Raw genomic sequence first — 12312 nt, 5'->3', positions numbered from 1 at the left:
GGTTAGGGGTGTCAAGCATGTGAGAGGAAAGCCAGGTTATTGCTCCAGTGGTTATTTAATTAGTTAAACAAAGTAGGACAGTTTCAAAGGACACGGAGGAAATCTAATAAACTTGTTGACTCAGATATTCTGCTGGAGACACAGAAAACTTGTGTTGAAATCTCTTGTCCATCTTAAGCAGCTGGAGGACAGAGACTGGATTCTTTGCAAATGGATATCCTAAATCACTGTTGCTTATGGAGACATGGGAGGAGCAGATTTCACTGGATTTGCAAAATCAAATCTAGTTGGAGAGCTGGTTGGGAAATGAGAAGTATTTCCCATGCAATTGCCAAATGCATCCTCTTGGTGTGCTGAGATCTTCACGTGGATGTAAATGCAGACTATCAGCAGCACTTCCCTTCCAATGCTCGTTTGTAAATCATATTGAAACTCAACAGAGGTGTTGTTTGCAGTGTGCTGATAAAATGCCTTGGGAAACCTGTACAGGAGTATTCTGATGGAGACTTTATTAGAAAGGGAAGGAGAGGACATCTTGATGCTCTTTACAGCACATAATACTGTTTTTGTTTGTTTTTTTCAAATGGATTTAAAACCTCTTAATGGCTTTTTCCTCTAAGGAATTCATCACCTGCTCAATCATCTACACACTGGTTAACAGTGCTTCAGTATCATCTAAATGCCATAAAAATTTCTCTAGTTTAGTAAAGTATCTCACACTTTGATTTATCTTTGCAAGTCTCTTCTCACATATTTTTCCAGCCTACCAAGGAGGCATGCAGCAAGGTTCCCAGGGTTGTTTCGAAGCACTAAATCTTCAGCACTGGATAGTCTGAGGGAATAGGTAAAAAATCTGTCACATTTAGATTGTGGAATTTGTGTGTTCATGAAAGGGAATGGCATACACAAGTGAGAAATGAGATTTTCTGCTGATGCAAAGATGAGGCATGAGAGCACAAGAGGAAACAGGACTGTTGTTACTGCAGGGGTAATAGCCTCAACAAAGCCTAGTTATATTTTACTCACTGCAAGAGAGAAAATAATTTAAAGTAGGTTACCCATTGCTACAGAAATGTCTTAGACTCCAATCAGCCAGAACATTGTATTTCTTTAGCAATCAGCAGTTTTGTTATAAGATTTTTTTCTGACTTTCCTCTTAAATATCTATCAGACTCTGGAGGATGCTGGAAACTGAATGACCAAAGTGATGAGAGAATAAAGCAGGGAAGGAGGGCTGAAAAATAGTAATGGCCTTGTGAGTTTTCTCTTCTAGATCATTGATTTTGTTGTAACTTGGAAGAGAAAAAAAATTGTTACTGAACATTTAGTTGCACTGACAAGATACTTTGAGCATTTTCAGTCTATTTCTATCTATTAGAAATGAGATGCCATTTTGTCAAAACCAACATATCAGCTTGCACCATCTGCAGAAATTCTGGTGCATCAGAACTGGATTCCCACCCTTGGAGGTAAGGCATTTATGAGACTGGGAAAACAGAACTAAAAAAGCCTTGGGGCATCTCTTCAGTTAAAATGGACGGTCCAATTCTGTGCTTTATGTGGGAACTGTCATAAAAATAGCAAATATCAAATGCATATTTAAAAGATGATGTAAATAAAATTATCATTATTTGCTTAAAATCATCATGAACATCTAAGGAGTGGTTTGAATTATTCAGCTTTATTCTTCACACACTTGTGTATCTTAATGTGCTTGCTTAAGGATAGTTGTTTTTTTTTTAAATGAGAACACTGGGGACAAAAGGTGGTTGACACAAGGGAATACATAACGTGGCAGAGAAAATTCCTCATATATAATGCAGGGATGAGTTCTTGAAGTAAAGACCAAAGTGATGAATATGACCACTTACTCTGTGAGGCTGAAATAGGATAAGTTCAGTGATATTTCTACCTGCCACGTCAGAGCATTAGACAAGTAGGAAAGTGCCTAAAGTAACTCTCTTTGCCTAAAGTAACTCTGGACAAGGAGTTTTCATTCCAAGAGGTTTGCATCTCCACCTTCACCATCACAGGTTAATGCATAAATATGCATGGCCTGTGAGACTGCTGTTGGATATCCCTGATCCCATTGCATCCTGCTGTTTGACAGCACAAACCTGTGCCCTCTGCCCTGAGCTGCCTCCAGCCACCGTGAGCTGCTGGCAGCTCCTCGGGCACTGCAGGGGCTCTGCTGGGAGTGAGAGCCGGAGCGAAGCTCTGGACTGAGGCTTTGAGGAAACACTGTCACAAATTGCTGAGCTTGTCAGCTTTCCAGAGGTCACTAAACATTTTAATGGTCGTCTCCCCAACACTACTGCTTCCATCTGTTGATTCATTCATGCCTCTCTACTCTTGGAAATCCATCTACTTTTAAAATTAATTGTTTTTCCCTATTTCACTGTTCACGCTGATGACTTATGTCCTATGTTTGTTATTCTTCATGAAATGGCTATTTGTTTTCTTTTTCCCCAAGTTTCCCATTTTTCAGGTTCACAGATGTATTTTGTTGTCAGTCTTTCTTAAAATAATGCATATCCTGATAGATTCATCCTCATCACCAGGATCATTATTATTGCTATTATTACTGTTGTAGGTCAGATAAATTTGACCAATTTTGATAAGAAATAACAACAAAGCTCATGTTTTTCCAGTCCCCTTTGTTTTGCTTGAAGGAAAAATCTATATCTGATATTTATTATTTCTCTATATAGTAGATACAACTGTAGAGTATTTTATTTTTCTTCTCACTTTTTTCCTGAGATGAAAACATAGCAAAGTCAGCATCTGTGAACTGTGCTTCAGTCTTTGAAGGGTCTTCAGGACCAGGCACCCTAAGGAAATAGAAGAAATCCTGCAGTTTAGGTCTATTTTCAAATGCCTTCATCTCCATGTGATACTGCCTTCCTGAGTCCAGAGAAAGGAAACTATTTATTACTGCACCTTGCTAATAGGAATACAAATAGACTTTAAAAGGATTTTAAGGCCCACTTTTGTCTTTCATAATTTGATGAAGATGACTGCAACAATTGTGTCAGAGGTGAAATCCAGTTGGATTTCTTTTGCAGTCCTGAGGAGAAGAGGGGGATCCTGGTGAGGATTGGACTTGAGCATCTCATCAGCTCACAGCCCTCTCTGACCCAGCCACACACTGCTAAAATCACAGGATCCACATAGTTTGGGATGGGGTGTGTAAGAGAAAGCATGGTACATCACAGAGCTAAGGAGCTCTGCTATGCTGTGGAGGAGTTGTGGTCAAGTATGGTCTTTGATTTTGAGCAGATTCTAGAGATATTTTCTGTAGCCTGGGAAGAGTATTAATTATAGATTTACAGAGTTTCTCCCTTGTAAGGTCTGGGTAATCACATACAAAAAGGACTTGATTGAAGGTGTTTCTATGAACCTGGGAAAACACCAGTCTACTATCCCACACACGTGTGAATGCTTTGGTGGGTTAGTCTGCTGCAAACCTTGCAGGTAGAGGAAAGCCAAGATTTCTGCCTGCACAAAGCAAGAAAAAAAATCCTAAAAAAATCTTATTTCAAACTTTAGCTGAATTTTGATTTAATTTATGGGTTTGCATTATTAAACAAAGAAAGGACATTTTCCAGCCAGCACTATGATTACTTTACAAGTTTTGTCTTCTAGCACATTTAATTCAGTTACTCAGTCTTCAACTGCATCATGAAACCTCAGAATTTGATAAGGGAAAAAAAAAATTAGGGAAGGATGACACTGCTACTGAAAAGATGGGAGGACACCAGGGATTTGGCTTCAGGCACAATGAAAGCTAGATACTGGGAAAGGTGTGAAACACACCCAATTAACTGGTCTGTAAGAAAGCCTGTTTTCTTGCCTTTTACAGGTGAAGCTATTGCATCTGTGCCAAGAAAGCTATTTCCTCTTAATGTGTGTGTGGCTTTTAAATTCTCCTCCCATGATTCATTTCGCTTCACTCAGGCTTCTGGGAAATGCTCCTGAAGAAGACTTTGTGAATCATATTAATTAAAAATAAGGTAAAATCCCTCCCAAAACCAACAGTTTCTTCTTTCCTCTAAGTGCTATTTACAGAGAAAGCTATGTTTTCACAGCTGGTTTAGCTGCTTGCTTAACTGTCCAAAGAAGAAATAGAGTATTGAAGTGAAATAAGAGTGGAAAACAGTTTTGTTCCATGCAAAAAAATGGTATAGGGATTTGGAAAAGTTAGGGCTGATCAAGTAAAAAGAGGTGGAAAAGTAAAGAAGCTGAGGAGTGGAGGAGAAGGTGGTAAATAGACTTTTGGATGTGTTAGTTGGTATAAAAATGACTTGCTACATGGGAAAATTTCATACTTTCAAAATCTTTAAAACCTTCTATGAAATATTATCAGGAAGCTGTGAAGCTTAAAGAAAAAGAGAAGGAATAGATCCTAGAAGCACAAAAAGGCATCTTTAGGAACCATAAGACTAGAAAATGTAACTTTTCAAAAAGAACAGTTCTGAAATGTCACCCTGAGAGCAAAAAGATTTTAAAATGAAATCTACATTCATAGACTTCTAGCTATTATCCTGTAAATGTAAAGATGAGTCTCAACTGAGTTTCTATTGCAAATTCCCCAAAGCTTTTGTGCCTTGTTAATTACCTTGGCATCTTTGTATGCATTTGGAATACAGCACTTAATGAGCAGATCATATGAGCAGCTGCCTTTTATTTAAGGCATGTGGTTGCAGATCAGATCTTAATTATGTTTCTGTATGAAAGAACAAACTACAAACAAGGTTATGTTTAAATGGCTTCTATGGAGGAAGAAAATGAGGGGTGGGAGTGTCGTTCTGCAGATTTTCTTAATGAAATTCAGGAGATCTTGCTTACTCTTTTTCTTACTGTTTCCAGAACATAGGTGTGTTTTCCTAAGGCCTGAGATCCTGGAGTCAGGTGAGACTATTTGCTATTTCTGTTTCTAAGTGTAGAGCGTGGATCATGCTAGGCTTGAATTGGCAGGTGTGGCTCCTGTTTGCTGTGAAAAATTGGTCTTCACTTTATTACACTTCCTAAGTGAAAGTTTAATCTTAATCGGTTTTGAGGAGTTTGATAAAATATATAGGATTGCTTTGGATATGAACAGCGTGCGTTAGATGGTTTTAATCAGGCTCTTTATCGTCAAAAATTTATACCAGCTGCTGAAACATGAATTTTTCAGCTCATCTCACTGATCAATGACTTAGGTAAAAGTGTGACCATTTTTAAATGGTTATTTGTTTTTTAATAATTGATATGTATTTTTTCAGTAACTTTTTAGAGTTGAAATATAGGAATAAAAAAATAGAGAGGACAGGATCAAAAAAGGAAAGAAAAATGGGTGAGTGAAAATCAGTCAGCAGATGATTATTCCCCACCTCCAGGGAATCCGTGATCTATATTAAAGTCTTTGACTCTCAAATATAGACTAACAATTAAATTTAAGTAAATTAACCCAAGCTAACTAAGAATGATTGAAATTCTCTCTTTCATAAAACCTAATGTTCCTCAGGCATTTTGTAGTTGTCATTCAAATCAAGTGACAGACAATGTGGATTTTACAGAGTATTTAACTCTGAAGCTGTATCGCTGCAGATAGCTGTTTTGGGATTTTTGTGGGGTTTTTTAGGTTTGTTTTTTTTTCCACTTCTACTATTTTCATTTAGAAATGCCTGATGAGATGTTATGTTTTTAGTAGAAAAAATACTGTGGTAGGTACAAGAAAAATCTCCATTGAGGAAATGCACTGAAACTGAAATGTGAAGGTTTAGTAGGTCCTGTGGCAACTTCTCTTGCTAGTTTAGAAAAATGGTTCTTTGTCACACTGAAAAACACACTTTTCTTTATTATCTGCCTTTCTGGGAGGCAGATCACAGCTGTTCTCTTTAAACTGGGAGATCTTTGCCAAATTTCATCAGCTGAGGATCTGGCTGATATTCTGACAGTATCTTTGTTGAGAGAAGACACCCTTATGCTCTCTCTGTGAGGTGGGAGGTATTGCTGAAACCAGCTCTCTCTGGTGCAATGTCAAATTCTCAAAATGTCAGATTTATTTGTGCATGTGATGGTATAATTTGGCTTCCTACTGTGCAAATGAGAGGATTAATTTCCATAATATAGAAATTGACTGTTCAGTTGATATTTCTCTGTCTCAGTACAAATTAGCAGCTGGGGATGATAGCAGCCAGCTTAGCCTCCTTTTCCTCCTCCTTCCAAAGAGCCATTGGTGAAGACACTTGTCCCAATTAAATAACACAGATTGCCAAATTGGTGTTTTCTCCTCCTGCAATTTCAGTCTTTGGTTGTCTGGCTCTGAGGCTTCCATTGTTTTCAGTAAGTCATGACTGTCTGCCCTTACCTGAGCAAAAGTAGAGAGGGTGCAGGGCTGCTCCACCTGTGGCTCTGAAGCCTGTGTCTCATACACAGGACAGTGAAGCCAGTGGGGACATGGTTCCCTCTGCAAACTCTGCTGTGGGGATGATATCTGGGGTCAGTCACATTTTAAACCATCTGGAAAAATACCGCAAAGCCCTTGCTTCTGTTAGAACCTTTGCAATTCTTTTGGCAGGTTTACCGGTGATTCAACATTGTGATGTACTTAGCTGAAGATATAACAAACACTTTGAGCTCCCATGGGCTGTGGGGTAAAATCTTCTTTTTATTGTGCAACAGGTCCTCGAATCATATCTGGAAGCTCTTGAGCCATTCCCCTGCTGGGTCTTTTAGAACAGCCTGATATGAATATATAAGAATATATAGTTCAGTATGGAAATTCAAACATACCAAGAGGGTTGTGGAAAGAAAGACACTCATACTCCCCCCACTTCTGTTCCTTTATTCAGATCAGCTCTGGAATTTTACTTAACTGAAAGTAACAGTTTCTGTTACATTAATTGTAGTGACTCTCATAAGGCAGATTATGGGATCTGGATTATACTTTTTAAATGAGCAAAAGTACATAAATGGATTACAGAAGCTTGTACATGACAGTAATTCTCCAAGGATACAGATAATCAACAACATCTTTTTAGACCATAGGGGTATATTGAGGCACAATCTCGATGCACTGGGGTGAGCTTGAGCTTCTCCACTGAGTAGAGGTGTTTTTGCCAAGAGTTTCACAAAGTACAAAAATCACCTGAATTTGACTTTTTAGCTCTTAATTGTTCCATAAAACATCATAAGCTCTGCATTACACCTGTCTATAAATAATCAAATCCGAAAGAGGTGTGAGAATTAAAGTACTTATGTAAGTTAGCATCCCATGCCCTAATAGTGAAACCTCCTGGGATTCAATCCTGCTTGATGAAATAATAACTGAATGCACCAGATTAAAGAAAATGCCCTTGTGATTTGATTTCTTCCTTGGCTAAGCATATCTGTGATGATATATAAATAAAAAGGAGAGTGTGATTTTAAGCTCAGCTGGGAAATAGAACAGCACAATTACAGGTAAGCTCTTATGTTGATCTGTCAGACTGTTTTTTTCCTTTCCAAGTAGGAGTTAAATGAGGTTTTATAAACTTATTAGGCAGAGGAAGACAGTGGTTCTTAGGGATGACAAAGATCCCAGCCACTTCTAAATTCATAACTCAGTTGGAGCAGGAACATGGACCCTCACACTTGCAGATTTTCTCTTACTTTGAATTGTGACTCTCAGTTTCTAGACTTTGTGTTTTTGTGAGAAGAAAGATACTTCCTGGTAGGAGCTGAGACCTTAAGCTGTCTTTTAACATTATTTTCAAGGGCTTCTTGAAAGTTCCTATAAAGCTACCAGTGCTGGGCATTGTGAAAAGCTGCAGGGCTATGATGACCTTGGGTCAGTCTGGGGTGGCAGGTGGCAGTTCCTCTGAAATCACAGCGTTTAGCAGGGCTACCAGTGACTAATTGCTACCAATATCAGGCTCAATACAGCTGGGAGTGGTAGTGAGTGACACTACACACTTGGAACTGGGAGTTCCCTGTTTGCTCCTGCTGGACTCACTAAATGTGTGAGACAAGAAGGACAAAACAAGGATGAGTGTAAAAATGATGGTACTATGTGCTTGATGTGTTTTGGGTTTTCACAAACATCTCCATCCAGGAGTACTAATTTCTTCAGTACATACTTTACCACTCGGTGCTTTCCACGGGCTGTTATAACTTGTATGACTGAGGGACATAATGAGTTTGGCTTTTCTGGATGACTTTTAAAAATAAGCAAACATTAAAAATATTTTTTTAACTACAGGAAATGTCAAATTTTCATTCTTGATATAATGACTTTGCATGCAATTTCCATCTTTTTACGAAATGATTATGGACTTGTTGCAAGGAATAAAGTCAAACATGCTTATATCTGCCTTAATATATATGTATGATATTTGCAAAGTAATGTTTTCAGGAATTACAGCCTTGAAAAGTGCCACTATGCTCAGGAGTGCTTTTACTGAATTCCTTCCTTTATTATGATTCTTAATGGGTGGAACCTGTGGAATGATAAACTTTTGGTTTAAAATATGGTGTGAGAGGCAAGAAATCTAGGGTGGTTCCTCTCTTAGTCTGAAAGGCCAGAGAAGTGTTTTTGTTACATCTGTAGGATTACAATGCTTTACTTTTCAATCCTCAATATTCTCTGGTACCAGTATCAAAAATCAATTTCCTCTAGAGGACCAGCTTGGGCAGTCCTGGGAATCAATGATTTAAATGGTGGGGGGAGGGAGGTTTGGTGTATTTGCTTCTCAGCTTTACATTTTGAATGTCATCTGCACTGTTATTCTCCATTCCTAGAAAAGGAAGAATGAGTTTTGAAAGAAGGAGTGATGCTTTTTTATATGAATGTAATAATTTAAAGTTACAAATTATTTCAGTACGTTTACAACAATCTCCTGTGGGATATACATGGTTCTTACTATCAAACAAAATGTATTCTGTGGGCAGGATGGGCACTACATTCCTATTTGTACGTGTTTTAGTTTGAAATGCAATCTACAGGTTCAGCCAAATAAGTGCTAACAGAATGTAGGATGTACTGTATCAGAACTGTGCTGCTAATGTTGCAGATTAGGCCTTTAGTTTTTATAACACCTCTGCTCCTCTCTTTCTCATAAGAAGCTGCTTTAAGCTTGACAATACCATGTTGAGAATCACCAGGTGGAGTTATTGCACACATTTGAGACATTATTTTTCTGACTACACAAGCATTGTTAAAGACATGGTTACATCAGTTTTCATTTTGTGAATTAATTTCTGACTGTAGGGTGCATCATAAATCAGGGAGGATGTTATTATCCCTTCTTATGCTCCCTGTTTAGAATATTTTCTCTTAGTCCCCAGGAAGTAAACTGCTATGTCTGGTCCTACTGTCTTAAGATAACTGTCTGCATGTTGTTTAGCTTCTCTATTTTTGGTCTGTGCATACAAGGTAAATAAACACTTTGCACCATATATAAACCTGAACTGTGACTCAGACAAGTTTGTAAAAGTGAGGAAATAATGTGAGTAAAGGATGAGGTGTGTTGCTGTTAGGTAAGTCTGAGTCATTCCTGTTGAGTGTGGAAAAGAGATCAAAATGAATAGGGATGGGGGAAGTTGCCATTTAGATACTGCAGGAGAAGAGCAGAATTGTGCAGGGATAAGGAAACAGAAAAAAGGCATGATGGCTGTGTGTGATGCAGGGGAGAAACATGCTGAGGGCCTTGGGGTGTAGGGCAGCCAGGCAGGTACAAAACACATTCACAGGGAGAGTTCTGACATGGGGAGGGCTCATTCTGACCACAGGGCAGCAGAGCAGGGTGGGTGAGGATGACAGCTGTCTGTCACCATCCAGCTCCCTGCTGGGGGGATACAGGAGCTGCACGTATCCCAACCTAACGAAGGCATATTGATTAATTTGGAATCTGTATGCACAGTTATAGCTGTTTGGTCTTAATGTCAGTGAGATGATGTGAATACTTACCTTAAATGTTAAAATATTCTTTAGATTGTAATCGCATATTTCCTTTGCTCTTTGGAGTCAATCCACTGAGATCTCTGACTCAGAGTGATCTTTCAAAGTCAAGTTGGCATTTGAATGGCACTTAATATCTGCCCCTAAAATTCTAGACTAAATATCCATTAATTGATGGCACTCAACATTGCACTCTAAACTGGGGCAACAGCTACAAATACTTAAGTAATCATTGAAGAATTAGGGAGTGATTAAGAGGAATTAACTGATTGCTTTCTGAGGTATTGTGGAGTAATTAGGATGACAGTCCAGCTTGCAAATAAGAGCATAACAAATTGGTGTAGTCAAATCTAGAGGATCAAAGTACAAGTAACTTTCACTGAAGAGCTTAGCATTGGATATTCTACCTCTAAATCTCAGGTGGGCTTTGCTTTACACCATACAGAATGGCCCATATCTCACTGAAATAAAATAAGAGATGCTCATTTTCTCTATATCATATTGAGTTTGAGACATCCTGGATGTTGCTGTTGTTGAACCAGAAGCTCATTACTGAAGATAGGACAGCAGGACCTGAGAGGGAATTCCACATGGCACTTGTACTACTGGGTTGATGGGCACAAACAAAAAAAGGAGAAAATGCCCTAAGAAACTTGAGGATGTATTTCCACCCTGCTTTTTTATCATTCATGTTTGTGCATCTTTCTCCCCTTCTCTTTGTGCTTTTTCTCAGATGATGTTTTATTGTTCTTCTGTTATTAAAATGATATTGCAAGAGATTACCTATTGTGAAGCTGGAGTAAAAAATATTGCCACTGGCTTCTGTCATCTTTCTAGAAGTTAAGGTTATTGAAATAAAGATTAAGAGCTGGGGGAGAAGAGGGTAATGGGGTAGAGGAAAAGCTAATTGGAAAAGATGACAGCCCTCTGTCTAGGAAGATTCTCTGAGAATCCAGGGGAGGTGCTCATCAAATAAGTGATTATTGTCCCTTTAGTAACATGAGTGTCTGTGTATAATTAGGTGTGCAAGCTGCCAAATCTCTTACAAGGGATGCCATGGGATCTGAATCATCACTGATGATCTTTCATATTATTGGTATGAATGCAAGCAATGCTAACACCCCTGCCTGTTTACCTTTCAACAGACGTACATTTTTTAGCTGCAACTTGTTGTAGAAGTATGTGGACAGGAGAAGATTAATTTCACTGAAAAATATAATTTTAATAGGAAATCCTTTGCTTTCTTGCTTGGATATAGAAATGCAATAGAATGTCTATGGGCCCCTTGCATTTTATTAGAGTTTTTGCTATAATTATTTTTCACTTCTAAGGGAGAAAAAGGTTGCACTACAAAAATTTTAGCTAATCTACATGCCTAAATTCTGCTTTTTTCTCAGAAATTCCCTGGGGGTGAGAGGTGTTTTGCTAAAGAGTGAAGAGGGATATGTGATGTATGAAGAGGGATCAAGAAATACAAATATTTGGCACTGCTTTCTGCCTGGGACCCAATGGCTTGTTCTAGGGGATTCTAGAACAACAAGCCAAGCTAAACCTGTTCCCATTGAAGTTAAATTAGTAATGTCATAATCTGCACAGAAGCTGTAAATTAAAAAATGTTGAAAACTACTTCAATCTGGTAAACAACTATTGATGAGTTCCATACCTGGCTTTTGCGATCACACAGAAACTACTTCTAGTTTTCATGAACAGTTTGAAGAGGTTTTGTTTTGTTGTCTTGTTATAATTGTACAGTGAAACATCCTTGAGAAACTGAAGGGAAATATCAAACATAATGAAGTACCTTTACTTCTGCGCTGTACTCCCATGTTTTAAAAAAGTAGGTAGTCTCTGCTGAAAAAAAAGAAAGAAATATCTGTACATCATTAAACTCAAGGCCAAAATGAGTAATCGGTGAATTTGGGTTGCCATTTCACATGCATTGGGATGTTAATAGAGAACAAAGAATGTCAGCCTTGAGCCTTGAATTGTATGGAAGGGAATCTTTCCATTTTTCAGTGGGTGGATGGTATAGTAAAAAAGGAAGTAACAGTGAAAACTCTCTTTTAGGCTTTCCCTCATCAAAAGGAAAAATTTTTTGTTCTTTTGAGTAGGAAAGATTGGTACCTTAACTAAAAGTGAATGGCCACAAATGGCCCTAGTCTCAGAATAAATATTGCATTAAGAAAGTGACCTGTTTGTGATATCCAAAAGTGGGTACATCAGTAATGTTTAGAGAGCAATAAGATAGTTTTAGGAATCAGAATGCTATAAGATAAAACAGAATCATTCTCCTCTTTTCTACTAAGAAGGAAAATTATTAATTTGGTCACTCAAGTATCAAGAAAGGTTTGCATTCCCTATCTACAGTGGGGTGGGAAGCAGCGCAGCAA

The 12312-nt window shown here is 38.2% G+C and overlaps 1 long non-coding RNA gene across 1 annotated transcript; it reads left to right on the top strand.

Moving 5' to 3' along the window:
• Positions 1–3942: 3942 nt before the first annotated feature.
• On the top strand, positions 3943–11515 carry LOC148183841 (uncharacterized). The gene is made up of 3 exons (XR_015773052.1): positions 3943–4013; positions 4870–4911; positions 11320–11515. It is a non-coding gene; the product is annotated as an uncharacterized LOC148183841 (long non-coding RNA).
• The last annotated feature ends 797 nt before the right edge of the window (positions 11516–12312 follow it).

The sequence above is a fragment of the Pseudopodoces humilis genome, chromosome 8 (assembly GCF_049639895.1).
Source record: "Pseudopodoces humilis isolate 2021_Gansu_Grassland_sample_001 chromosome 8, ASM4963989v1, whole genome shotgun sequence".
Lineage (NCBI taxonomy): Eukaryota > Metazoa > Chordata > Aves > Passeriformes > Paridae > Pseudopodoces > Pseudopodoces humilis.
Note: the sequence above shows the minus strand (reverse complement) of the source record. Positions and strands in the feature narration are given on the sequence as shown.